Source organism: Bos javanicus, chromosome 11, assembly GCF_032452875.1.
Source record: "Bos javanicus breed banteng chromosome 11, ARS-OSU_banteng_1.0, whole genome shotgun sequence".
Lineage (NCBI taxonomy): Eukaryota > Metazoa > Chordata > Mammalia > Artiodactyla > Bovidae > Bos > Bos javanicus.
This window is the reverse complement of record NC_083878.1, coordinates 69,928,096-69,955,994: the sequence shown is the minus strand read 5'-3', so window position 1 is coordinate 69,955,994 and position 27,899 is coordinate 69,928,096. Positions and strand designations below refer to the sequence as shown.

Below are 27,899 nucleotides of genomic sequence, written 5' to 3'. Positions count from 1 at the left end.
GGAAATGAGCTCAGAAATCTAAATCCAGAAGGGGAATAACTGCCATCATTTTGGTAATTATAAGGCCGCCAAGTCTTCCTCTTCTATGTGCATGAAAGCATTTGGAGTGTTTTATTATGAAATCAGTACTTTCACCAGATTTTATCCACTTTGATATAGCCCAGTGCTCTCATCCACAGGTTCATCCACAGGGACAAAATTATCCACATTTGTCCCCTGAAAGGAAATCTAAGAAACAAAGAACTATTTTTATTGCAGCTGGAAAATTATGGTTTCAAATGTTTTTGGAATGAGAATCATCAGTCAGAAATTAGAAACAATACATTATATAGGTTTTGTGTTGGATAGAAAATGTATAGAATTTGGTCTTCCCATCACAAACTACAAATTCCCTGCTCCTAGTATCTAGGTTTTTTCAGCAAAGGTAGTTTCATGTGTATTTAAGGGATAGTGAAGCTCTCAAGAAGTAGAGGATGGAAATTTCCCTGGAGGATTAGTGGTTAAGACATCACACTTTCAATGCAGGGGGCATGGGTTCCATCCCTGGACAGGGAACTAAGATTCCAGATGCCACACGGTGCAATCAAAAAAAGAAAAGAAGCAGAGCAGGATTCTTGGCCACGTTCTATAAACTGCCATCACATCTAGAATCTGTCATGTCTCCACGAATACCCAAAGGTAGGATGATAATAACCCAAACGATTCTACTCATCCTTCAAATCTCACTTAGGTAGCAAAGATTTTATCCTGCCCCTGAGGTAAATGTGCACAGAAAGTCTGCTCCTAAAAGGGGATGAATACTGATCTTGCTACAGAATTTTCCTTAAAAAGGGGGGTGGGGGGAGGAGGAGAACACTGGAGAGTGCAGTGACTAGAACACTGCATTCCGTCACGGGGCCTGGCTCCAGTCATGCCTCTGTGCTCACAAGCATTTCTTGTGACACTGAGCATTTCTGAGTATCTGCTTTACCCACTTGAAAATGGGAATATCAAGATTTGCTCACCTATGTCACAAAGCTATTGTAAGGAATCAGTGAGATGCCACGCCAAAGAAGTTGAAGTTGAACAGCTCTATGAAGACCTACAAGACCTTCTGGAACTAACACCAAAAAAAAGATATCCTTTTCATCATAGGGGATTGGAATGCAAAAGTAGAAAGTCAAGAAATACCTGGAGTAACAGGCAAGTTTGGCCTTGGAGTACAAAATGAAGCAAGGCAAAAGCTAACACAGTTTTGCCAAGACAACACACTGGTCATAGCAAACACCCTCTTCCAACAACACAGGAGACGACTCTACACATGGACATCACCAGATGGTCAATACCATAATCAGATTGATTATATTCTTTGCAGCTGAAGATGAAGAAGCTCTATACAGTCAGCAAAAACAAGACCCAGAACTAACTGTGGCTCAGATCATGAACTCCTTATTGCAAAATTCAGATTTAAATTGAAGAAAGTGGGGAAAACCACTAGACCATTCAGGCATAACTTAAATATAATCTCTTATGATTATACAGTGGAAGCGGCAAATAGATTCAAGGGATTAGATCTGATAGATACAGTGCCTGAAGAAATATGGACTGAGGTTCATAATATTGTAGGAGGCGGTGATCAAGACTATCCCCAAGAAAAAGAAAGGCAAAAAGGCAAAATGGTTATCTGAGCAGCCTTACAAATGGCTGAGAAAAGAAGAGAAGTGAAAGACAAAGGAAAAAAGGAAAGATATATCCATCTGAATGCCAGTTCCAAAGGATAATAAGGAGAGATAAGAAAGCCTTCCCAAGTGAACAATGCAAAGAAATGGAGGAAAACAATAGAATGGGGAAGACTAAAGGTCTCTTCATGAAAATTAGAGATACCAAGGGAACATTTCATGCAAAGATGGACACAATAAAGGACAGAAATGGTATGGACATAACAAAAGCAGAAGAGATTAAGAAGAGGTGACAAGAATACACAGAAGAACTATAAAAAAAAGATCTTAATGACCCAGATAACCATGATTGTGTGATCACTCACCTAGAGCCAAACATCTTGGAGTGAGAAGTCAAGTTGGCCTCAGGAAGCACCTCTATGAACAAAGCTAGTGAAGGTGATGGAATTCCAGCTGCGCTATTTCAAGTCCTAAAAGATGATGCTGTTAAAGTGCTACACTCAATGTGTCAGCAAATTTGGAAAACTCACCAGTGGCCACAGGACTGGAAAAGGTCAGTTTTCATTCCAATCCCAAAGAAGGGCAATGCCAAAGAATGTTCAAATTTTGTACTGCAAAATTACATTCATTTCACATGCTAGCAAAGTAATGATCAATATTCTCCAATTCAGGCTTCAACAGTACATGAACCATGAACGTCCAGATGTTCAAGCTGGATTTAGAAAAGGCAGAGGAACCAGAGATCAAATTGCCAGCATCTGTTGGATCATAGAAAAAGCAAGAGAATTCCAGAAAAAATATCTACTTCTGCTTCATTAACTATGCCAAAGACTTTGACTGTGTGGATCACAACAAACTATGGAAAATTCTTAAGGAGATGGGAATACCAGACCACCTTACCTGCCTCCTAAGAAATCTGTATGCAGGTCAAGAAGCAACAGTTAGACCAGACATGGAACAGCAGACTGGTTCCAAATCGAGAAAGGATTATATCAAGGCTGTTTACTGTCACCCTGCTTATGTAACTTCTATGCAGAGTACATCATGTGAAATGCCAGACTGGATAGAGCACAAACTGGAATCAAGGTTGCCAGGAGAAATATCAATAACCTCAGATATGCAGATGACATCACCCTCATGGCAGAAAATGAGAAGGAACTAAAGAACCTCTTGAAAGTGAAAGAGGAAAGCAAAATAGCTGGCTTAAAAGCTCAACATTCAAAAAACAAAGATCCTGGCATCCAGTCCCATCACTTCATGACAAATAGATGAGGGGAAAATGGAAACAGTGAGAGACTTAATTTTCTTGGGCTCCAAAGTCACTGCAGATGGTGACTGCAGCCACAAAATGAAAGAAAGTTATGACAAACCTAGACAGCATATTAAAAAGCAGAGATATTATTTTGCTGACAAAGGTCCGTATAGTTAAAGCTATGGTTTTTCCATTAGTCATGTATAGATGTGAGTTGGCTGAATGCTGAAGAATTGATGCTTCTGAACTGCGGTGTTGGAGAAGTCTCTTGAGAGTCCTTTGGACTACAAGAAGATCAAAGCAGTCAATTCTAAAGGAAATCAGTCCTGGCCACCTGATATGAAAAGCTGACTCATTAGAAAAGACCCTGATGCTGGGAAAGATTGAAGGCAGGAGGAGAAGGGGATGACAGAGGAGGAGATGGTTGAACGGCATCACTGACTCAATGGATTATGAGTTTGAGCAAGCTCCAGGAGATGGTAAAGGACAGCGAAGCCTGGCGTGATGCAGTCCACAGGGTCACAAAGAGTCGGATATGACTGAGCAACTGAACAACAAGTAGGATGTGAGGATGTGAAAATACCTGAAATCTAAAACCTTGGCTGCACCAGCTAGCTTTTTAGTTTTTGTGGCTGTGCTGGGTCTTCACTGCTACATGCGGGCTTTCAATCGTGGTGCTCAGGCTTCTCGTTGTGGTGGCTTCTCTTCTTGCAGAGCATGGGTTCTAAGGCCCACGGTTCAGTAGTTGCAGTCCTTGGGGGCTCTGGAGCACAGATTCAGTAATTCACACAGGCTTAGCTGCCCCGAAGCACGTGGAATCTTCCCTGGTCCAGGGATCAAACCTGTGTTCCCTTCATTAACAGGTGGATTCTTTACCACTGGACCACCAGGGAAGTCCCAGCTAGTTATTTTTAACATGGCATTTCTTACCAGATAGATAGCAATAGAATCAATAAAACTTCCAGAGATCTTCTTTCCCTGTTTTGTTTTGTTTTTTTTTTTTTTTACTTCCTTTTTATTTTGACCAAAGAAGAAACATTTTCAGGAACCTCTGCTGCTGCTAAGTCGCTTCAGTCGTGTCCGACTCTGTGCGACCCCATAGATGGAAGCCCACCAGGCTCCATCGTCCCTGGGATTCTCCAGGCAAGAACACTGGAGTGGGCCACCATTTCCTTCTCCAATGCGTGAAAGGGAAAAGTGAAAGTGAAATCACTCAGTCATGTCCAACTCTTAGCGACCCCATGGACTGCAGCCTATCAGGCTCCGCCTTCCATGGGATTTTCCAGGCAAGAGTACTGGAGTGGGGTGCCATTGCTCTAGTCTAACTTAAAAAACAAACAAAAACCCTCCTGAATGATCCACTGAGATCCAGCCAGGGAAGCAAGAAGGATGCTGAATTGGTTCTGAATGGGGCTGTGGGGAAGAAATGGGTTGGAGAGAATGACCAAGCATCACTTTAAGAACCTTAGAATTTTGCATTTTTTTTAAAGTTAGAGAATAATTGGCCCCAAAGAAAAATGGATTAAAAAATCACAATAAAAGATTTCAAAATGAGAGACATACTATTGTACTATCATTAACAAATCGAATTTAATTGAACAAAGAGTGTGAAAGTGGATCTCCAAAAGGCATGATGTCAACAGTCATATATTCATATATTCAGTCAGTGCATCTGTGTTCAGAATTTCCTCTGTACCAGGCACGATGCATCTTTTAGGGTGCAGAGCAGGGCAAAAGGCCCTGCCTCCAAATAGGGGAAGCAAATATGCAGAGTAACAACTGTAATTCACTGTGGTATATTAGAAACTTCAAGAATGATGGCCCACAAAAGAGACATCTGTAGTGCTTAGAAGCAAGTGGTGGGGAGAAAAACGGGAGAGGGAGGAAATCACTTGGAGGAGGTGATGCCTGAATTGAGTCTAAAAAGGGAGAAAGGTAGGGTAGGAAATTCATGGCCAAGAGACAGCAGAATCGATCTCTCAGACAGTAAAGACCTAAGGTAGGTGCAGCCACCACCATGCTGGCCAGAGGAAAGGCTACGGGTCAGACCTCAGTACCAATAAATCCTTGAATGTACCTTCATCATTCTAGCAATTCTGAAGCCATTCTTTCATTTAACTTATTTGTTATTTATACCCTGCCTTGTTTTAAAAGCAATCTAACATGGTTATATAAAAGTGAGCTGGAAATAAAAGTTTAGGTCTACACAGAGAATAAATTGCTATGGAACAGGATCCCTTTTAGGAGCAGCTGTTCAGTGGGGACAGGTTGCTCACAACCCCTTAAAACATCTGTCTGCCCACGCCAAAAAAAAAAAAAAAAAAACCCATTGAGATTAAGTGCCCTGAAGCTTCTAGCTGGCAACTGGAGATCTTTCAGAAGGGCTATGGCTATGAGGTATTCGAATTTCCCCCACACTGGATTTAATAGCCAATTTTTCTCTTGGAGACCCAAGAAAAGTCCTTTGGCGCAAATCTATCTCACTAAGGAATGCAGGCAGAAAGGAAGAACTGACTTCCTTTCCAAGGCTTGGGGCCTCCAAGTCCTAAGCAAATCAATTTGGGGAGCTAACTCACAGCCTACTCACATCACAACTCTGAGAGATGAGAACAGAACAGAGCCTTCCAGCTGAGGTTATCCGTGCTGTTGATTCCTATGTGTGCTCTCTTTCTCTCTCATCTAGATTCCAGTGGGTCCTACTTAGAGCGAAGATCAGCCCTAAGAACATGCACAGACTACTCCTTCCCCAGAGAGGAACAGATGTTGAAGCAGTCAACCCAGGTTCCTAGGAACTCACAGATAGCAAGACAGGTACAACATTTAACTTAGGAAAGATCATGGAGTGGAAGGAGACTCCCCCCAACACACACACCTACTTAATGGAGGGAAAGAAAAACTATATGTAATAACCAGTGGGTGGTGTGAGAAATGTCTACTACCAAGAGAAAGAGAAGAAAACAGGAAACACAGGAAATGATAACCCATTTGCTTTCCCAATTTGCAGTTCCCCTTCATTGCACCTAATTTGAAAAATGCATAGAATTTTTTAAGCTCAACGACTAGTCATCTATCGCTCGGTTCCAGAGACTGTTTTGTTTAAAAAAAAGAGAGAGAGAGAGAACACGATCATTCTAGTTGCTACCTGTACTGAGCAACACTTCGGTTTTCTCATTTACTTTTAATGATTGTGAATTCAGCTCCAAGACATATAAGTTTTTCCTGCATTGTGCGTTGTGTATGCCGTTGCGGCGCTACCCTCAGCCTTCAAGGATCAGAGAAATGACACAGCTACTTCAATAGAAACTGGTCTCTATTGTCTGTTTTTGCTTCCTTTTCTCTCCCTTTAATGTTTTCATTTTTGCTTTCTTTCCTTCTGCTCAATCTCTGACTTCTTTCTTTTTCCAGGAGGAACGAAATGTATCTCTCTATTTGCCAGGAGTACACAGACCATTAAAGTTAAAAGAGGCTCTAGAAATCTTCCAGGAACCCATCATTTCATATTGAGGAAATTGAGGCTGAGAAATCACAGCCTGAGTCACAGTCATTGACTGAAGAGTCAGCTCTAGGCTGGGATCCCAGGTCGCTTAACTCCTGTGTTAAGATTCTTTCTCCCACTGCACTGCTATGCAGTTTTAGGGCAAGTCAGTTTGGGATGATATGATTAACAATTTCTTAACCCCTAGGTCTAGAAGGGCATAAATCATAATGATGACAATAATAATAATAAAGTCCAAATCAAAACCTACCTCTAGTTCTATAAGGTAAACTGTACTATCAAAATAGTTCTGTTTCAAATGTTGACTTGGTTTAAACAACAAAACAAAACAAAATGAAATCTCCCAAACCTAATTAAGTACAAATATGTTTTACTCAGTCACAAAAGAAACCCATTCATGTCTCCCAAAATAGTCATGCACTTAAGTTCAGTCAAGTATGGAGACTGAATGAGAGGAGAAACTTAACAGTTGACTGCAGTGCCATGGTCTAGCCTACCATTAAAGGGAAAGGGGATGGGCCCTCTATAATCAATTCTGCATTCAGGGGCTGGTTATCAAGTTGGCAGATTATTCAGGATCTTTGTTTTTCCCATTACTCTCTGCCAACATGATTTTCAGATCTTTATTCTATTTCCTTGTACCTACACTATAAAGGGGGAAAGAAACAAAACACTGAAACTAATCTGGTTATCAGTTGGGTTTATAACAACAATGACAAAAGAGGAGAAGGTTGAAAATCAAAATTAAAGTCCAACACATATTCTAGACAATTATAGCCAACTCCTCTATACTAATCCCTAAACCTGCATTTTGGCTTACATCCAGTTTCTCTGTTTCCCTTTGAATGTGCAAATTACCTAAATGGGGTGTTTAAAAATAAGTGAATTTTTAAAAATAGTTAAGGTGTATTCAAAGAAATTCTTTCTTAATTATCTGAATGGCTTGAACTATAACACAAGTAAGGAATTGCTTTTATTAAATGCAAAATCTTTTTTTAAAGCAACCTCAATGAGCTGCTCTCAATGAGCTGTGTCGTTGCCAGCAAAACGAAGTGGTAATTTGGGCAAATGTCCACGTAATTCAGATCAAAGAAATATGCCATTGTCACAACTCCATTAACCTGAGATTCTGAACAACTTAGCTCATTAGGCAGCAGACTTGGGGCAGAGAGTGGGCCAGAGATGATCCAGCTCACTCAAGCTAGTATTGAAAAGCAGCGTATGGACAAGCAAACCCTTGTTTGTTGAATTTAATTGGTTGTTTAACAATCATTAAATGACTAGCAACTTCATTAACTTTTAAAAATAGCAACTGGTTGTTTGCAAGAGTCTACCACCCTTACTATCGTGTTTAGGGTATCCTTCATAGTCAAGTGTGGAAAACTGAATAGAGAGTTTTAACTGTTAAGAGATAAAAATAACACTGGTCCGTCAGGGTGCTGGTCTTCATCTTCTTAACCATTAATTCATATGGCTGTGTATTTGTTCAGATCCATCATGTGGAAATTGTCTTTTTATCCTACTAAGAAAGATAGGACTTCACTTTTCACTTTCATGCATTGGAGAAGGCAACGGCAACCGACTCCAGTGTTCTTGCCTGGAGAATCCCAGGGACGAGGGAGCCTGGTGGGCTGCCGTCTATGAGGTCACACAGAGTCGGACACGACTGAAGTGACTTAGCAGCGGCAGCAAGAAAGGTAAACTGGCTGCACCAGCATTGACTCATAGAGGAAAAAAACATTGTTTCAGGTTGTCTATAGTGAAATGTAGATTTAAGACAGTTATGCAGATAGATAAAGAGATCCCAAGCTTGGAGTTTGGGCAGGCATGAGGGCAGGGGGCCCAAACCATTGCGTGGATCTGTGCCTCAGTAAATTACACAGCTCTCCATTTCCCTGTTCATCTCCACGGGCTCAGCCTCAGTGTCCCTTGAAGGCAGCATTTTCAGGGAACAAACAACTTAGACTGAGGAAATTAAACTTCCCCAAGCAACAGCGGTAAATAGATAAGTAAGCTGGGAGACATAATATATGTACGCTGAGTATTAGAAGCTGAGTAAGAAACACCAAGTCAATTGTTTTTGAAGACAATTAGACAATACTCAGAGGCAAACCAGGAAAACGAAATCTCTTTTATTTTCTCATTACTGTATTGCAAATGTAAAAGACTGCCTATGTGTGAAGCTAGCAGTTAGAATATTTTCAGAATAATAATCTCATCCTCCAAGAGCTAACTACTGTATTTACAGATGAATTTTTTAAATGAACATTAAGAGTACATGCCTGCTGTCCTGGCCCCACAGACAGGTGAGTGAGGGTCACAAGCAGCCAGGGCTGTGGCCCCTTCATGCCATTTCATTCCACCTGGAACTAATGAGATTTTAGGAACTAGACAGGGTCTGGTGGGTGTAGGGTATGTATTGGTCCTTGAAGCCCTACATTTGCCCAGCATTCTTTAGGTCACAAAGAACTTTCATACCCTCACCTCATATGCAGCTTGTGACCATGACTAAGAGGTGAGGCAAGTAAAGCCTGGAAGACAGTCTGTATTTGACAGATAAGGCAACAGAAGTTCAGCGAGATCCTCAAGCTGATAATATTAATAACTTCCTTACCTGGAGGTAGGGCTCATGGGTCCCACTGGACCTCTGGTGCTTTCCATTTTCTGGAGGAAGGCCAGCATTGGGTTTAGGGTGCTCACCAGGAGTGGGGGTGCCACTTTAGTCCTACTTTTGATCTTTCAGAATATGCCTACCCTCTCCGATCCTGAGATTCATTACTATAAAATAAGTCAACAATTGTGCCAAAATGACTAATTTTCACGACAACTTTCCCACCACAGAAGGAACATCCAGGCTTGGACAGGGAGCCAGGATGCTTCAGTTGGGTCCAACTCTTTGCAACCCTATGGACTGTAGCCTGCCAGGCTCCTCTGTCCATGGGATTCTCCAGGCAAGAATACTGGAGTGGGTTGCCATGAAGCAAAATGAAGGAATCACAGAAGAAGGTCTCAAGTTAGATGGTGGTAAAAATAACAAGCAGGGGTCTTGAAGGAAAAGATCTTAGGTCCATATTAGATAGTTTTCAGGGAAAACATAAGAAACACACACTCCCCTTCATTAAAGAGATCTCAGACAATTCGATCACCTAAAGCATTTTCAGACTTTAAACTTCACTCGGGAGCAATCCTCAGCAAGGATTACAATCTGTGCAGACTGAAGATGACAATTAAAACATTAATTTTCTTAAAAAACCACAAATAGCACTTTGGGTCTTTACGGTGAGTTGTCAGGTGCGACAAAGGGCTCATCTTTCTAATCTCTCCCTTGACAACCTAGAAATATCTGTCACTCTCCTCATGTGGTTACAACAGTGATACAATAAGAAACAAGGGAGGAGATGAATCTCTCCCCAGACTCTCCTCTAGGGAAGCCAAAGGAGGTTGAATGAAAAAGAATGGAAGATAACTGGAGCAGTGTGAGTCTAGTGCTATCGATTCTGCATCTGTCTCAAAACATTACTCACTGGAATGGCAGCAGCCCTCAGGAAGGGAACAGAGGCTTCTTTCCGCCTGGGAGGGCTCCGCACTCAAGTGCCTAAGGCGTGCTGGGAGCAGGAACAGTGTGCAGGGGGGATTCTCAGGGGCTCCATCCTTGGCCTGCTGCCAGGTTCCAGTAATTTGCTATTTAAGTGTCAATAGTTTTTAATTAGCACGTGGGAGTTTTTTTGAAGGTGCAAAGTGCTGGGTGGGTGGTTCAAACAAATATCAGTTTAGTACAGCCAGTAAGCAAGTGAAAGTGGAAGTAGAAACAGTTGATTAAGTGATCATTACGGATAATAGATGGCAGTAATAAAAATCTGGAGTTGAAAGGGAACTAAAGGTTCCTAGCACAGTTTTCCCCAAAGTATAGGATTCATACCACTGTTAGTATCTTAGGATTTTAGATGGGCCAGAAAATGCTGTAGGTGACACAAGGACAAGTTATTAAATATCATTAAATTACATTGTGAGAAAACTACTCCTGCTTCAGTTCTCTTTATCCCTTCTGAGTACCTCAGAACAAAGTCTCAATTGGGTGCTATTATGTCTCTAACACTTACCAAGCTTTTTTTTTTTTTTTAAGAGGGCTTTATTTATTTATTTGGCTACATGGGGAGGGATTGGGGGCAGGAGGAGAAGGGGACGACAGAGGATGAGATGGCTGGATGGCATCACTGACTCGATGGACATGAGTCTGAGTGAACTCCGGGAGTTGGTGATGGACAGGGAGGCCTGGCGTGCTGCAATTCATGGGGTCACAAAGAGTTGGACACGACTGAGTGACTGAACTGAACTGAACCGAACTGGGTCTTAGTTGCAGCATGCAGGGCCTTTGATCTTCATTGCATCATGCAGGGTGTTTTTTAGTTGCATCAGGTGGGATCTTTTTGTTGTGACATGCAAACTCCTAGCTAGTTCCCTGACCAGGGATCAAATGCGGGCCGCCTGCATTGGGTGTGCGGAGTCCTAGCTACTGGACCACCAGGGAAGCCCTACCATGCTCCCTTTTTAACAAAAAGTGAGCAAGATTCATGTGTAGAAACTTTGATTTGGCCAAAGCATCTAGGCAGAAATCAATCTCACTGCTTGGTTTTCATTTTATCTATTCTTTCAAATATTTTTCATATACTTTACTACAAAGATATAAAGTTTCTTCTTTAAACATAAGTTTATTAAAGTAAAATATTAGTCCATTAAAAATATATTAAGGACATGTTACACAGACAGGACATGGATGATGTGGCACTAATGTGACTGGAGCTTGGAGAACAAGGATGTTGGGCCCAGAGCAGGAATGACTTGCCCACAATGGCATATGTGGTTGATGTCATCCAATCCTGCTGCTTGGCCTCTGTGAAGGAGAGACAAGATGAAAGTCACTTTCGTCCAAGAAGCATGTGGAGCTCAGAGGAGCCACATGACTTTTCTAAAGCTCTGGGTCCCAGGAGTCTCAGCAGGAGTCAGTCTTTCCTTTTTAGGCATACAACCAACAGTCAGCTGATACACTAGGCACGTCACATGGTGGTGACAGAATTAGTCACTTTGCCTCGTTTTCTTTTCCTTTTCCATCATTCTCTTAGATCACTGAGCAACAAGAAGGGAGCTCAAGCCAGGACACCTCTCCAATGGAAAAACAGACACACCATTATCTTACACTCCCTGGTCCATTCTCCAAACCCCCTGCTGTCCTGAATGTGCCACTGTAGGAAGTAGTGGCTGCAAAGAATGGTATAAGTACAGCATAGTGAGACTCTGGAGAGCTAATCGTCACCGCCTTTCTATGTGGCAGCCCAGTGTGGCCAGAATACAAAGTGGAAAGCAAAAGTCCAGCCTCACGCTGCCTGCCATGCATCACATCCATACACAATTGCATCTTGATGGATGCAGCAAACACAACTTTATATATCTGCCACGGCCCCAGTGACCTTTCAGATCCCTGAGTTAAAGGATCCATTATTCATCTTTATGTACAGCTTTCTATGACAGGTCTGCAAGATAAAGCCCAGAGATACTTTGATGAAGTAAATAATTTAGCCCCATCCATAATCACCTGCCATTCTCAAATCCTAAAGCCTTTCCAGGGGTTACTTTACCAAACCAACGAGTCCCTTATTGATGATGCCAGGGAAGCATAAACTTTATGCAGAAGCTTAAGTGCATCCAAGAGCATATGAGTTTTAGAGAAGAATATGGATGAGGGACATGTTCTTATACAAGGATTTGCAAACATAAGCCTAGCACACACATCCATTTCTTAAATAATAGATACTGTTTTCTGGGCACCTACTATGTGCCATGCATGTTGTACTTGGAACTTTTACACATTATTTTGTTTAATCTTCCAAATAGCCTTGCAAAGTGACTGTTGGTATCTCCATTATACAGAGAGTCAGAAGTCAGTTAAGTATCTTATAAATGTCACCTCCCTGGCAAGTAGCAAGGCAGCAAGATTTTTAAAATTTTCCCTGGAACAAGAAAGGATATGAAAGAATGAATGGGTGCACGGCAGAATGTGAATGATACTTGGTCTGACTCCATCCATATTCATAGGCTTCATGGGGCTTTCAGTGTGTCTTCTGCTGCCCTGTCCTGAATTCAAATGATTACTTCCCAGAGATATACAAAAGGCCAGACAATTCCTGAGAGCAACCAGGATTGGCCAGCTGGTTTGTGAAGAGAGCAACAAGGTAACTGCCAGATAGTCCAGCCTGATGGGAAAGGACCAGTCTATCTGCAACCAGTGTCTACTACTTGGACTTGTATCTTCCTGTGGCTTTGGAATCCTCCCAAGTCATTGATTGGAAGAGCTTGACAAACCCATGGATTTCCTGTTCCAGTTTACTCATTACAACTGAGTCTAATGAATATAAATGGACAAAACTTGAAAGGTAATACAGATGAAGAGCAATGATGTCAAGATGGTGGTGTTTTGAGTACAGTTTCTCCTTTTACTATTTAAAAAAGATTCATCATTAAAAAAATAATGGGCATGCAGTCATATTGTTCGACAGTGTCAAGGAGATAAAGACTGAGAAAAGACCACTGGGTTTTGTAGTTGGGGATAAGTTGTGTTGAACGGCTTCAGAGAATAATGAGAAGAGTTAGAAAACAGGTTCTCTCCTCAGTTTTGACACTGACCTGGCAACCTATGCAAGGCATTTGATAACACTGTGAGCTTTCTGAGCTTCAGATCCTACGCTGATAAAATGGCAGTCACAATGCCTATCCTACTGCTCAGGCCTTATATTAAGGGTCTGTTATGGACTGAATTTTACTCCCCCAGAAGGTATAGGTTGAAGCCCTAATAGAAATTAATGGAACGGGGCCTGTAGGGTGAGTACCATACAGATAATAAAGATGAGGTCAAACTGGTCCTGACTTGAAGATGTTTGCTGTCTTGCCAGGGAAACAAGACTTATTTGTGACAAAAGCAAAGTGTGACACTCTCTTAAGAGGTAATAAACTTCATGATATTTTTAGATTGGAAGGCATTATTTCTAGATGAAGATGCAACCAGGAAAGACTTCCAAGGGGAAGTGATGGAGGACGGACAAGCATCCCAGTAAATGCGGCTGATTCTGGGCACAGCACGTTCATGACTTCCTCCAGCCAGCACATGCTGAGCACCGACTACATTTCCACACTGCCAGATGTCAAAGGAGATACAAAGATGTCTCTTCTGCGGGCCCCCACCCTCTGATGGTGTGCTCCTTCTTATATTTAGGTGAAGGTACCATTATCCCTTTCAGTCTGGCCAGCAAGCTTCAAAAAAGAGCACAGCAGACATGTCACAAGCTAGAATCTCTGGCACTAAAGACAGAGGTGTAAGAGGAATTAGGGAGTAAATGGAGGAGGAGGAAAGCAGGCTAAGGAAATAAACCCATTGAGAACTCAAGGCTGAATACACATTCTTGTTACATCACAAATGGGAGGAAAGGTCTCCCTCAAGACGGTGTATTGAATTCATTACTTAGATTAAAAAAAAAAAAAAAAAGCATAAATATCAACCTCCTAGAACTTGCAGAGCTATGGTTTTATGTCTCCTCCAAAACTGGGAGGCCCTGTTTAATGTTCCATTGTAGTTTGACAACCTGTTACCTAGACCAATGCTGCTGAACTCTACAGCACACCCTTGTAAGCCACACCTGCCCTGCCAGCCCTGAGCCCCCATCTAAACTACCTGAGCATGTTCTCTCTGCAGAATCCTTTAATCCATAATTGTGTGGCAAATAGCTGTTACCCTGCCAGTCTCATAAACAGCTGCCTGGGAAACCTCCTTCTATAACTCATACCAAGAACTAATAGAACTTTAGTGAACTGAAATTCTATTAAGTCTGTGGCTGTCATGGCTGAAAGAAACTTAAGGAGAGGAAGAAAGGATAATTTAATGCTTCTGTAACATCTTTTAAGCCTCTCTTCACAAGTCTGAGCTGAATCTCCCCTCCCGGTGGTGCGAGGGAGGAACAGACATGCAGCTGACCTCCTCGGGAGAGGGAGCAAGGTTCTGGGTTATGGAAAAAGAAAATGAAACAACACGGAACACTTCAGTATCTGTCCAGTGTGGCTCTGAACACCCTAGACAGGTGAACTGAGCAGTAAAAGAGGTGGGAGTGCTACTGTTACCTCATTTTACGGAAGAGGCACTGGGGCTTAGGAAGGCTAAGTAACTTACTCATGTCACACTGTTCTTAATGTAAGTGCTGGAGCTGTGGTTCAGCAGTGCTCTTCCCGGGCCCTTGGGAAGATAGATCACACCCGTTCTCCAACCCTGCACCTCACCTTTGCTCAGGGGTTAAGAGTCAGACATACCTTAGCCCCAATCCTGGGTCTGCCTTATTAACTGTATGAACTTGAGCAGGTTATTTAACTTCTCTGAACCTCAGTTTCCTCCTCTGTGAAACGGGACTAATACCTATGTCATAGGACTGGTGTGAGAATTACATGCAATTAAGTGCACATAACAGAGCCTGGCAACTGGTAAGCTGTCAATGCAGGGAAATATTAGTGGCAGTGGTTAGTGGTGGTGGTTACGTCCAGGAACCACAGAATTTCAAGTCTTAGAGACCCTCTGATCCAACCTGGAATGAATGAAAACATAATACATGAGCAGATCCAGCTGTACTATAACATACTTTCTGGCATGTTGCAGGCTATAAGCAGAGAACCATAAAAATCTAGAGTACTTTGTAAACTGTGTCTAGAACCAAAGATATTTTTGGCACAGCAGTTCTCTGTCACAATAATTAGGTGACTTTGGATAAGTAACTTAGGCTTCTTTAGCCTTTATTTTATTCTCTATCAAATGTGGATGATAATAGCCAATCTGCAGTGCCATGAGGATGTCAAACTTTGTACATTATTTAACATAGTACCTACATTTCTTTATAAAGTCACCACTAAATCCCACTTAAGTGTGTACTTTAAAAAAAGAAGTGCATAGCAAACACTTTCTGACCTCCAAAACATGTTCAAAAGTTTCTCTCCCTCCCAAGGCTAGGGCCTTTGGTATCAGTCACATGAATGTGGTCACTGCATCCAATATCTCACACTGGTAGTCAACGTTGCATCCTGCCCCCAAAGTCTTGCTTATCCTACAGTCTTCTGTGTCATTTCGGAGACAACGGCACCCCACTCCAGTACTCTTGACTGGAAAATCCCATGGATGGAGGAGTCTGGTAGGCTGCAGTCCATGGGGTCGCTAAGAGTCGGACACGACTGAGTGGCTTCACTTTCACTTTTCACTTTCATGCACTGGAGAAGGAGACGGCAACCCACTCCAGTGTTCTTGCCTGGAGAATCCCAGGGACGGGGGAGCCCGGTGGCTGCCGTCTATGGGGTCACACAGTGTCGGACACGACTGAAGTGACTTAGCATATCATAGCATTTGTGTCATTTTAATTTGTTTTTATTTATATCACTTGCCAACACTTAAAAGCAGAGTCTTCATTTATGGCTCCAGATGCCCATAGGGCAAGAATCTACCTAAGCCTGATCTCTTTAATTGAAGTCAGCTTGTCCTATTTTATTTGGCTGAGCTGTTTTCACTCTTTCATTGCATAATCACCCACACCTATAGGCATTTAAATTTGTGACCCCATTGGATTCAATTAAAATTTTCTATGTTACTACAGATCTTCCTAATTTACTTAAAAAGGAGGAGGTAGGGGCTGTTCATTCAAGTCTTTGAGTGACCCCAGTACTCTTGGTCCACCATCCATCTAATGTAAACAGATCTCTTTATGGGGACCACGGAGGCAAGGGAGGCACCTGGATGCTGCACTGGCCCCTTCCTGGGCTGGTCGTGCTCTGAGAGAGGAGAGGTTTGCTCTTGGAAGCTTTCTGCTGTTAGACTGTGAAGAGGTCTTTCTTACGGGATTCAGAGAGGAGGCCGTGCCGACTTGCATAGAATCAACAGCTTTAATGAATAATATTAAGGTGGCAGTGTCATCATTAATTCATGAAACAAGGATGTAATTAAAGACTGAAGGAACAGGGTGTGGGAGTGGGTTAGTCCTGTGCCTCCCTCCCACCTCCTACCCATCCCCCTCCCCCCAACTTTTGTTTCCTGACACAATCCTGAAAGACTATCCGATGACTGAGCCTCTGAGGCGCCCACACACACTCTTTCTCCTGGGATTATGCTGAAACAGCCTGAGGAGTCCACAAAAGTTTAATTGTCAGCCTGATCTTAAAGCATGATCAAAAATTTGAAAGAAGGCAAACAGCTTTAACCACACTGTACAGAAGAATAGAGAGATCACAGATTGGGAAGTACAGAAAGTGGATTAACACTGCATAGCCAACGATACGTGTGTATCTGGACAGACCCTACCTCTTTAGGGATGGAAGCAGCAGTGAAAACTGTTACTTATCTCTTCAACAAACACATATCATGAGTTTGTTGTGATTACTGTAGACTCTTTGAAAATATAAATCATTCTTAACACATGGCCCAGGTCTACTAGTGAAGGAAACATGACAAATCCATGTGAAATGTTAAGTAACAGATTCCTTCATTTGCAAACAGGCAAAGGAGGGCCATTTGCAGACAGACAAGTTCCCCTGTGTTGGCTGGGTGGCTCTGAGCAATCCTATTCCTTTCTCTAAACCTGCTTCCTCTTTTCTGGAGAAGATAAAAATTAATCCCTGCCTCTTAGCATTGTTAGATCATGATAGCAACATTATCAGGAATTACTTTATAAATAACAGTGTCCTGATCCAATTTTTCCAGTAGTCATGTATGGATGTGAGAGCTGGACTGTAAAGAAAGCTGAGCGCTGAAAAATTGATGCTTTTGAACTGTGGTGTTGGAGAAGACTCTTGAGAGTCCCTTGGACTACAAGGAGATCCAATCAGTCCATCCTAAAAGAAATCAGTACCAAATATTCATTGGAAGGACTGATGCTGAAGCTGAAACTCCAATACTCTGGCCACCTGATGCCAAGAACTGACTCATCGGAAAAGACCCTGATGCTGGGAAAGACTGAGGGCGGGAGGAGAAGGGGACGATAGAGGATGAGATGGTTGGATGGCATCACTAACTCAATGGACATGCGTTTGAGTAAACTCAGGGAGTTGGTGATGGACAGGGAAGGCTGGCATGCTGCAGTCCATGCAGCTGCACAGAGCTGGACACGACTGAGTGACTGAACTGAACTGAATCCAATATAGCTTATTCTTATTATTAGTGATACCAAGTATGGACCAAAACAACCTGCTTAACACATGAGCATGTAAGATTAAGCAAGAAAGTGTATTCTAAAAGTGATTACGAATCACATCCTATTAAAAAAGATGTCACAAGAAAACAAGCAGAAGGAAAGACACCGAAATGAAGAGCCCTGAGTTCCAAAGAGGGAGGCTGGCCGGTGTCAGAAGAAAAACCAGGGCTGCAGGGTTGGTCCCTGGGGTTTGGGGCCAGTGTTCTACCAGCCAACTCTGAGACCTTGAGCAACTGGCTGAGTCCCTCTGTGCCTCTGATTTCTCATCTGTAAAATTAGGTTATTTGGATTTAATTATCTGCACAGCTCCTCCCAGCTTGACAGGCTGTGATCTATGGTCTATGAGGGGCTAGGCCTTGAAAGCTGAATCAGATTTTAGTAGAGGAGTGGGAGCTCATGAATAAAGACTCAGGGACAGAGACAGGAATATACAAGAGAAAGAGAGTTAAAAAAACAAAAAGCTGATATTTATTGACTGCCTACTCTGTTGCTGTTGTTCAGTCGCTAAGTTGGGTCCGACCCTTTGCAATCCCAAGGACTGCAGCATGCCAGGCTTTCCTGTCCTTCACTATTTCCTGGAGTTTGCTCAAACTCATGTCCATTGAATCGGTGATGTCATCCAACCATCTCATCCTCTGTTGCCCCCTTCTCCCCCTCCCTCAGTCTTTCCCAGTATCAGGGTCTTTTCCAATGAGTTGGCTCTTTGAATCAGGTGGCCAAAATATTGGAACTTCAGCTTCAGCACCAGTCCTTCCAATGAAAATTTAGGGCTGATTTCCTTTAGGATTGACTGGTTTGATCTAGCAGTCCAAGGGATTCTCAAGCATCATTTGTGCATTTATGCTAAGTTGCTTTAGTCATGTCCAACTCTGTGCAACCCTATGGACTGTAGCCTAACAGGCTGCTCTGTTTATGGGATTCTCCAAGCAAGAATACTGGAGTGGGTTGCCATGCCCTCCTTCAAGGGATCTTCCTGACCCAGGATCGAACCCACATCTCTTACGTCTCCTACACTGGCAGGTGGGTTCTTTACCACTAGCACCACCTGAGAAGTCCCCAAGAGTCTTCTCCAAGTGCCACAATTCAAAAACATCCATTCTTCGGTGCTCAGCCTTCTCTATGATCTAATTCTCATATCCATACATGACTACTGGAAAAACTATAGCCTTGACTCTACAGACCCTTGTCAGCAAAGTAATGTCTCTGTTTTTTAATATGTTGTCTAGATTAGTCATAGCTTTTCTTCCAAGAAACAAGTGTCTTAATTTTATGGCTGCAGTCACCATCTACAGTGATTCTGGAGTCTAAGAAAGTAAAGTCTGTCACTGTTTCCATTTTTTCCCATTCTATTTGCCATGAAGGGGACTGGATGCCATGACCTTAGTTTTTTGAATCTTGAGTTTTAAGCCAGTTTTTTAACTCCCCTCTTTCACCCTCATCAAGAGGCTCTTTAGTTCCTCCTCACTTTTTACCATTAGGGTGGTATCATCTGCATATCTGAGGTTTCTGATATTTCTCCTGGAAATCTTGATTCCGGCTTGTGATTCATCCAGCCCAGCATTTTGTATAATGTACTCTGCATATAAGTTAAATAAGCAGGATGACAACATACAGCCTTGACATACCCCCTTCCCAATTTTGAATCAGTCTGCTGTTCCATGGCTGGTTCTAACCTGTTGCTTCTGGTCTTGCATAGAGGTTTCTCAGGAGGCAGGTAAGGTGGTCTGGTATTTCCACCTTTTTAAGAATTTTCCACAGTTTATTATGATCCACGCAGTCAAAGGCTTTAGTGTAGTCAATGAAGCAGAAGCAGACGTTTTTCTGGAATTCTTTTGCTTTTTCTATGATCCAGTGGATGTTGGCAATTTGATCTCTGGTTCCTCTGTCTTTTCTGAATCCATCTTGCACATTTGGAAGTTCTCAGTTCATGAACTGCTGACACTTACCTTGAAGGATTTTGAGCATTACCTTGCTTGCATGTGAAATGAACACAATTTTATGGAAGTTTGAACATTCTTTGGCATTGCCTTTCTTTGGGATTGGAAGGAAAATGGAATTTTTTCAGTCCTGTGGCCACTGCTGAGTTTTCCAAATTTGCTGGCATATTGAGTGACGCACTTTAACAGCATCATCTTTTAGGAGTTGAAATAGCTCAGCTGGAATTCCATCACCTCCACTAGCTTTGTTCATAGTGATGCTTCCTAAGGCCCACTTGACTTCACTCCAGGATGTCTGACTCTAGGTGAGTGACCACACCATTGTGGTTATCTGGGTCATTAAGACCTTTTTTGTACAGTTCTGTGTATTCTTGCCACTGTTTCTTAATCTCTTGTCCTTCTATTAGGTCGTTGCTGTTTCTGTCCTTTATTATGCCCATCTTTATATGAAAAGTTCCCTTGGTATCTCCAGTTTTCTTGAAGAGGTCTCTCATCTTTACCATTCTTTGTTTGCATCATTTTAAGTGCTTTCTGTGTATTAACTCATTGAATCCTCATAAGAACCTTATAAAGTGGAAAAATTATCCTCCCTCTTTTACAGGGAGCAAGATGGAGCCACAGGGAGGTAAGCAGTAATTTTCCCAAGGTCACACAGCCTGGCAGAGTAAGGCCTAGGATTTGAGGCAGGATAAGACACTATTTGAATGCAGAATTTCAAAGAATAGCAAGGAGAAATAAGAAAGTTTTCCTCAGCAATCAATGCAAAGATATAGAGGAAAACAATAGAATGGGAAAGACTAGAGATTGCTTCAAGAAAATTGGAGATACCAAGGGAAAATTTCATGAAAAGATGAGCACAATAAAGGACAGAAATGGTATGGACCTAACAGAAGCAGAAGATATTAAGAAGAGGTGGCAAGAATACACAGAAGAACTATACAAAAACGATCTTCATGACCCAGATAATCACAATGGTGTGATCACGCACCTAGAGCCAGATATCTTGGAATGTGAAGTCAAGTGGGCCTTAGGAAGCATCACTCCGAACAAAGCTAGTGGAGGTGATGGAATTCCAGTTGAGCTATTTCAAATCCTAAACAATGATGCTGTTCAAGTGTTGCACTCAATATGCCAGCAAATTTGGAAAACTCAGCAGTAGCCACAGGACTGGAAAAAATCAGTTTTCATTCCAATCCCAAAGAAGGGCAATGCCAAAGAACGTTCAAACTACTGCACAATTGCACTCATCTCACACACTAGCAAAGTAATGCTCAAAATTCTCCAAGCCAGGCTTCAACAGTATGTGAATCACGAACTTACAGATATTCAAGCTGGATTTAGAAAAGGCAGAGGAACCAGAGATCAAATTGCCAACATCCGTTGGATCATAGAAAAAGCAAGAGAATTACAGAAAAACATCTATTTCTGGTTTATTGATTAAGCCAAAGCCTTTGACTGTGTAGATCACAACAAACTGCAGAAAATACTTCAAGAGATGGGAACACCATACCTCCTGACCTGCCTCCTGAGAAATCTGTATGCAGGTCAAGAAGCAACAGTCAGAACTGGACATGCAACAACAGACTGTTTCCAAATTGGGAAAGGAGTACATCAAGGCTGTATACTGTCTCCCTGCTTATTTATCTTATATGCAGAACACATCATGCAAAATGCCAGGCTGGGTAAAACACAAGCTGAAATCAAGATTGCCAGGAGAAATATCAATAACCTCAGATACGCAGATGACACCACCCTTATGGCAGAAAGCGAAGAGGAACTGAAGAGCCTCTTGATGAAAGTGAACGAGAAGAGTGAAAAAGTTGTCTTAAAACTCAACATTCAGAAAACTAAGATCATGGCATCCGGTCCCATCACTTCAAGGCAAATAGATGGGGAAACAAAAATGAAAACAGTGACAGACTTTATTTTCTTGTGCTCCCAAATCACTGCAGATGGTGACTGCAGCCATGAAATTAAAAGACACTTTCTCCTTGGAAGAAAAGCTATGACCAACCTAGACAGCATATTAAAAAGCAGAGACATTACTTTGCAGACAAAGGTCCATCTAGTCAGAGCTATGGTTTTTCCAGTAGTCATGTATGGATGTGAGAGTTGGACTATAAAAAAAGCTGTCAAAGAATTGATGCTTTTGAACTGTGGTGTTGGAGAAGACTCTTGTGAGTCCCTTGGACTGCAATCCAAGGGATTCTATCTTAAAGGAAATCATTCCTGAATATTCACTGGAAGGACTGATGCTGAAGCTGAAGCTCCATACTTTGGCCACCTGATGTGAAGAACTGACTCATTGGAAAAGACCCTGATGCTGGGAAAGATTGAAGGCAGGAGGAGAATGGGATAACAGAGGATGAGGTGGTGGTTGGATGGCATCATCGACTCGATGGACATGAGTTTTAGCAAGCTCTAGGAGTTGGTGATGGACAGGGAAGCCTGGTGTGCTGCAGTCCATGGGGTCGCAAAGAGTCGGACACGACTGAACGACTGAACTGAACTGAACTGATGACCCCAGAGCCTACACACTCAGCAACAAGCCACTAGAATAAATCATAGGTCACACAGCATGAATCTGGTGAGGGGACGAGCTGTGAGATGAATACTCAATGTGACTGCAAGATGGTATCTTTTCTAGGGATCTTTTCTGCTCCTCTTAGTAACAAGGCCAGATCATGTATTCTGCCACTACTCTGTCCAGCCAACCACTCTGTCCCTGCAGAGTGAACTATGAGGCCAGAAAAAGTAAAGCCTTTTAAGTGGAGAGTCAGAATAAAAAGAGCGTTTTGACGTTATCTGCCCAAACTCAGTTCACCTACTGTGGAAGCCTAGCTTGAAGACTTTGAGCATCATCTCACTAGCATGTGAAAAGAGCACAATTGTACTGTAGTTTGAACATTCTTTAACATTACCTTTCTTTGGGATTGGAATGAAAATTGACCTTGTTTTACTGACTTGAACACAGAGGCCCAGGGAACTTAAATGTCTTTCTTAGGATTTCACTCGTTCATTCATACTAAGCATCTAATAAGTGTCTTGTATTGTACAAGGTCATGAAGGTATAGGGCTGAGCTAAACACAGATTAAACAAGAAGCAAGGCTTCTAATGGGGAAATGGAGGGGATGTTGGGAACTTGGAGCTAATGAACTTAACTCAAGCCAGGGGACGCCTTCTACAGGGAGTTAAATTTAAGCTGAGCTCTTAAGAGTGAGTTATTTAATTATAGATAGAAAGCGAGGAATGAAGCTAGAAACGAGGTGCCCATGGACAGTTCTCCTCAGGCTTTGTGTTAGAAAGATAAGGACTTGTTTCTTCCCAACATCTAGTATTTCTCTGCAGAGAACGAAAGTGCATACAGGCACCCGCGTGGCACACCAAACTCCACTATGCAAGAAGCAGGGAGTAAGATTTATTATTCCTCTTATTATCTCCTATTACTGTTTGCTTCCATTTGTCCAGGGCTTTGAATTTGTAGAACAGATAGGAGTTCGGATGTGACCTGGATTATACAAACACCTGCATGGATGTCACCACTCTTTTGTCTCTTCAAGAAAAATTACTGCAAGTGTGTGTATTTGAACCCACTTGGCCATTATACCATTTGAGCTTTCCCCTTTTCCATGGCCTATTTTTAGATTCCTTCTCCTGTTTTCTGAGCCCTATTAGAATAAGGTTTTCATTTTAATCACGCACTCTGGGCAGGCCAAATTTAGGCATAATGAAAACAAAAAGTGTTATGCAAAATGAGGCGTTAGAGAAAGCCCAGCCTGGTACGTGCACTGCATCCCCAACGTGTGCTGGCCAGAACAGTGCACAGGCTTTCCAGCCTGGGACCTGCTGTTCTCCCCCAAAGCAAGGCAGCCCATTAATGCTCTGCTCCAAGAATATTCTGTTGCATAAGAAATGCAGCTCTGAGCCACTCTGTTCCTAACCCCTTCAGCAGCTCCAGAGCAGATAAAGGGTTTAATAATGCCTGGCCCAGCATAGGGCAGCCCTCATCTTAGGGACCCTGTGCCACAGCTTCTAACAAAAGAAATAAGTCTATTCTTGTCCCAGACTGCAGATTTATCCCTAAGGAATTGGTTCTATATCCTAGCTGCACATGACAGTCACCTGGAGTGCTTCTAAAAATATTGTTTCCCCAGGAAGACACCCCAGACTAAGTGAATCAGAATCTCTACAGGTGGAACATTGGCAGAATTGTTTTCATTTCTGTTTTCTTTAATATCTCCCTCCTCCACTCCACCCCTGTGATTCTGAAGTCCAGATTTGGTGAAGAACCTTTATCCCAAAGGAACTGAGAAAGGGAAGGGACATCTTGTCACTCAGAATGTTCCCACCCTCTCTAGCCCCTATCAGCATTGCCTGGGAATCTGTTAAAAACGCAGAATCTCAGCTTCCAGCTGACTTACTGCATCAGAATCTGCATTTTAACAGATTTCCCAAGACTCTAAGAGATGCATACTCACATTACAAATCCAGAAACATTACCTTCTTCCCTTGTTCTTGTTGTTTTCATTCAAGGCTATATGTAAAACCACTAGGACTTTTATGTAAGAGCCCAGATTCAGCAACCAAATGCTGTTGGGCTCAAAACCATTCTGCTGCTTACTTGACTTTGGATATATTATATGCCCTCTTTTTGTTTCAGTTTCCTCGTCTGTAAATGAATTACAGCATTTATTTCAGAGAATTACTGAGTGAAGAAAATTAGTTAACACTTTAAAACAGTGCCTGGTTCATTTTAAGTGTTCTCTTGGAGAAGGCACTGGCACCCCACTCCAGTACTCTTGCCTGGAAAATCCCATGGGTGGAGGAGCCTGATGGGCTGCAGTCCATGGGGTTGCTAAGAGTTGGACACAACTGAGTGACTTCACTTTCATGCATTGGAGAAGGAAATGGCAACCCACTCCAGTGTTCTTGCCTGGAGAATCCCAGGAACGGAGGAGCCTAGTGGGCTGCCATCTATGGGGTCTCACAGAGTCGGACACCAACTGAAGCAACTTAGCAGCAGCAGCAGCGCATTATCAGTTATTACCATGACAGGGATGACTGGGTGAAGTCCTAGACTCCCACCCCCTCTGATGTTTTCACATCCCCCTATTGTATACAGAAAAATTCACTGCCATGCCACATTGGTGTTACCACTTGATTGGCAGCACTTATGTCAAGGTGTTAGGAAAGGGTTAAACAAGTCAGTGCAGCATGAGGATGTATGTACCTTTGTTCTTTTTTTAATAATTATTATCATTTTTATTATAGTATAGCTGATTTACAACACTATACCTTTGTTCTCTTTTGCTAAAAGAACATTCACTCTGAGAGGCAGAGTCTCCACAGTCAGCCAGGCACAGAAAGATGTTACCAGAAGTGACGGCTTGCTCTACATCATCCACGTCCCTGGTCCATGATGTTAACTCAGTGGGCCACAACGCAATGTGTCTTTCTTGGGGTTGGTGAAGAACAAAAAATTTCTTACTACAGAGAAGGAACAGAAAATTCCAATGCCCACATTCACTTGGCATGAAGATAGAAAACATCTGCCCCTAAGATTGAGATGCCTTGAGTAACAGGCTGTTCACAAGTTCTGTAACACTCCTCTTTTCAAGAGATGGAGTTTAGTTCCTCTCTCCTTGAAAGTGAGCAGGAATTAGCAACTCACTTCTTTTCCTTTTTCTTTTTTAGCAACTCATTTTGAATGAATAGAATGTGGTGGAAGTGATAGCATATGACTCTACCACATCATGAGCTCAGTCAAGTAGCCCTACTCAGAGGTATGCATATGGAGTGACTGAAGCCCAAAATGAGCCATCGTGGAAGCAGATCCCCCAGCCCCAGTCAAACTTATGGATAACTGTAGCCTTGACCAACAACCTCAGGAGAGACCCTGAGCCTGAACCATCCAGCTAAGCCACTGCTGGACAACTGACCCACAAAAAAAAAACTGTGATATAATAAACATATCATATGTGGCACCAGGTAGAGACCATCTTATGTTTTTCTACCCAGTGGTGCCAGATCATGAGAGTAATGGAAGGTACTCACCCTGGCCCCACCTTCTGCCCTCTCCCACCCTATTTGGTTTTCATTTTCTCTGTTACTGCACCCTTCTCCTTAAGAATCTACCTCCTGGGAAGACTGGGAGGACTAGCAGTAATCTGGATAAATTTATCTTGCATGGGAGATAAAAGTAAAGAAACTCTGAACTTAGGACCCTGGGGCTTCTCACTAAGAAATTCTGATCCCTGAATTTCCTCAGTCCTCTTTCCTTGAAAGAGCCAAGACTAGCCCCTACAAATGAGAATGAAAAGGAAGTAATCATCACCCCCAGTCTTGGCCACCCAATCCTGATCAAGTACATCTGGAGGAGTCTTCGGGAGTTGTTACTCCAGACCACTCAGGTCTTGACATCATCCCAGCACTAATGGGAAGATCTCTGGAATGCATCTTACAAACTGAACTGTCCTGATCTCCCTCTGTTGTTACCAGTCCTCAGACCTTGGGGAGCAGAGGGAAACTCAGTCTCCTGTTGTCAGCCAGATTAAGTTCTAGCAAAGGAAAATCAATCTTGTCTGAACTGCCCCCGCCCCAAAGATGAGCACAGGCAGGGAATGTGAGGGCTAATGGGTCACTCCAAAGTGACTATCCTCCATGTTCTCCTGACATTCCTCATGGTCTATTAGTAAGCAAAAGAATCTCAGAAAGCTTCTCAGTCCCTATTTGCTAAGCTTATAAACCTTAAATTGTGTCTTCTTTACACTGTCCTTTTCCCTAAGGAGCCCAAAGGCTCTTATGCACATTTTCATAGTAATCCAGTAAAGTCACCTCCCAGACCCTGGATGCCTCCTGATTCAGTCAAGGGAGGAATCAAAGCACAGGAAGGTGAGTGGTTACAAGGCTCCCCACTGCCCAAGAAGTAGATTCGGAATTCCATCTGAATTCTGAGTACTGAATTCTGAAATCCACCAGAATTTTGAACCACTACCCAGAATCTGTTGGCAGTATACAGGACCTGCCAACGGTACTACAGTGCCATAGCAGTTAGGCAAAGGGAAGACAAAGGCAGAACCAGCTCTCAGCTAGGGGAGGGCAGAGGAAATGAGAAACCGACATAGCTGAATCTGAACTATATTGGCTAGGGGTACCATCCTGGCCTAATGAGTAGCTAAAAGTCATGTGCTGTTGGCTCAAGAACTGGCTCATTTCTTCTTGACTGGTGTCCAGCTGTTCTCTAGGACTAGGCAATTTGTGAAAACTGGCCTGGAGGAAGTCCCTTTACCTCTCTGATCCTCAGCAATGTTCCTCACTCATAAAATGACAAAGAAATTCCTCCCAGCTCTAAAGTTCTAAGAGTTGACAAATATGAAAATTTGAGAGATATATCAAGGGATATAGGATTATCAGAACAGGTAGCAGAAGACCTTGATTCTAGTCTTGGCCCATTAGCTGTTGTCTGATGCTGAGTGAGTCATCTGACTTGGTTTCCTTACCTATATAATGAGATGGTTAGCTATATTCTCCCTGAGGTTCCTTCCAGTTTGGCATCTATCTCCAAATTCAATGACTGTATGTGGAAGGAGCTACAGTAGAGAAAGTTTTCTCCAGACATTGACTCTTCTTTGTTTCATCTCTTCATCTGTCCATCCATTAATTAATCACATACGTACTGAGTGACTATCATATGGCCACGGTCTCTACTAGTCACTGGTAACAACAATGAGAAAGATGGGCATGGTTCAGTCCATGTGCTAATTACATTTGAGAAGGAGAAGCACAGAACTAAATATCACAATGAGCTTGTGAAGAGCCAGAGGAATAAGGGACCTTGGTACTTCAAGGAATGTGAAGCAATAGGATTGTACAATGAAGTGCAAGGCAGGGAATGGTGGCAGTTGAAGCTAAAGAGCTGGCAGGAGCCAGATCTGAAGGACCATATACTCCAGCTTAAAGATCATTTTTGTGTAAAAGAATTCTAGTAGAGATCACTGGGTGATTTTAATCATGATTATAATGGAAATAGGTTTTTATCTTGAAAAGATAATTTTATGTTTAAATTTTTTAAGATCACTATTGTGTACCAGGATTGACTAGATGAAAATGAGGCCAATGAATGGTTCAGACAGGAGATGATTTGAACTTGGACTAGGAAGGAGATGAAGAAACATGGAAGCATCTGACAAATAGTTACAAGCTAGAAATCAAAACAACAAAAAAAGCAGTTAGATGTGGAGGTGGTGGAGCTTGAAAGACAGTGATTAAAAGGAAGATGTTCGGGAGGCTGAGAA

General features: G+C 42.4%; 1 protein-coding gene and 1 long non-coding RNA gene across 2 annotated transcripts in view; both read right to left on the bottom strand.

Annotated features, from left to right (window-relative positions):
- Positions 1-27,899, bottom strand: part of ALK (ALK receptor tyrosine kinase) — a 734,697-nt gene that overhangs the window by 584,848 nt on the left and 121,950 nt on the right. The gene's annotated exons all lie outside the window — the stretch shown is intronic.
- Positions 11,151-26,524, bottom strand: LOC133256541 (uncharacterized). The gene is made up of 3 exons (XR_009739244.1): positions 26,440-26,524; positions 24,901-25,092; positions 11,151-11,297 (listed from the first exon to the last, which is right to left on the bottom strand). It is a non-coding gene; the product is annotated as an uncharacterized LOC133256541 (long non-coding RNA).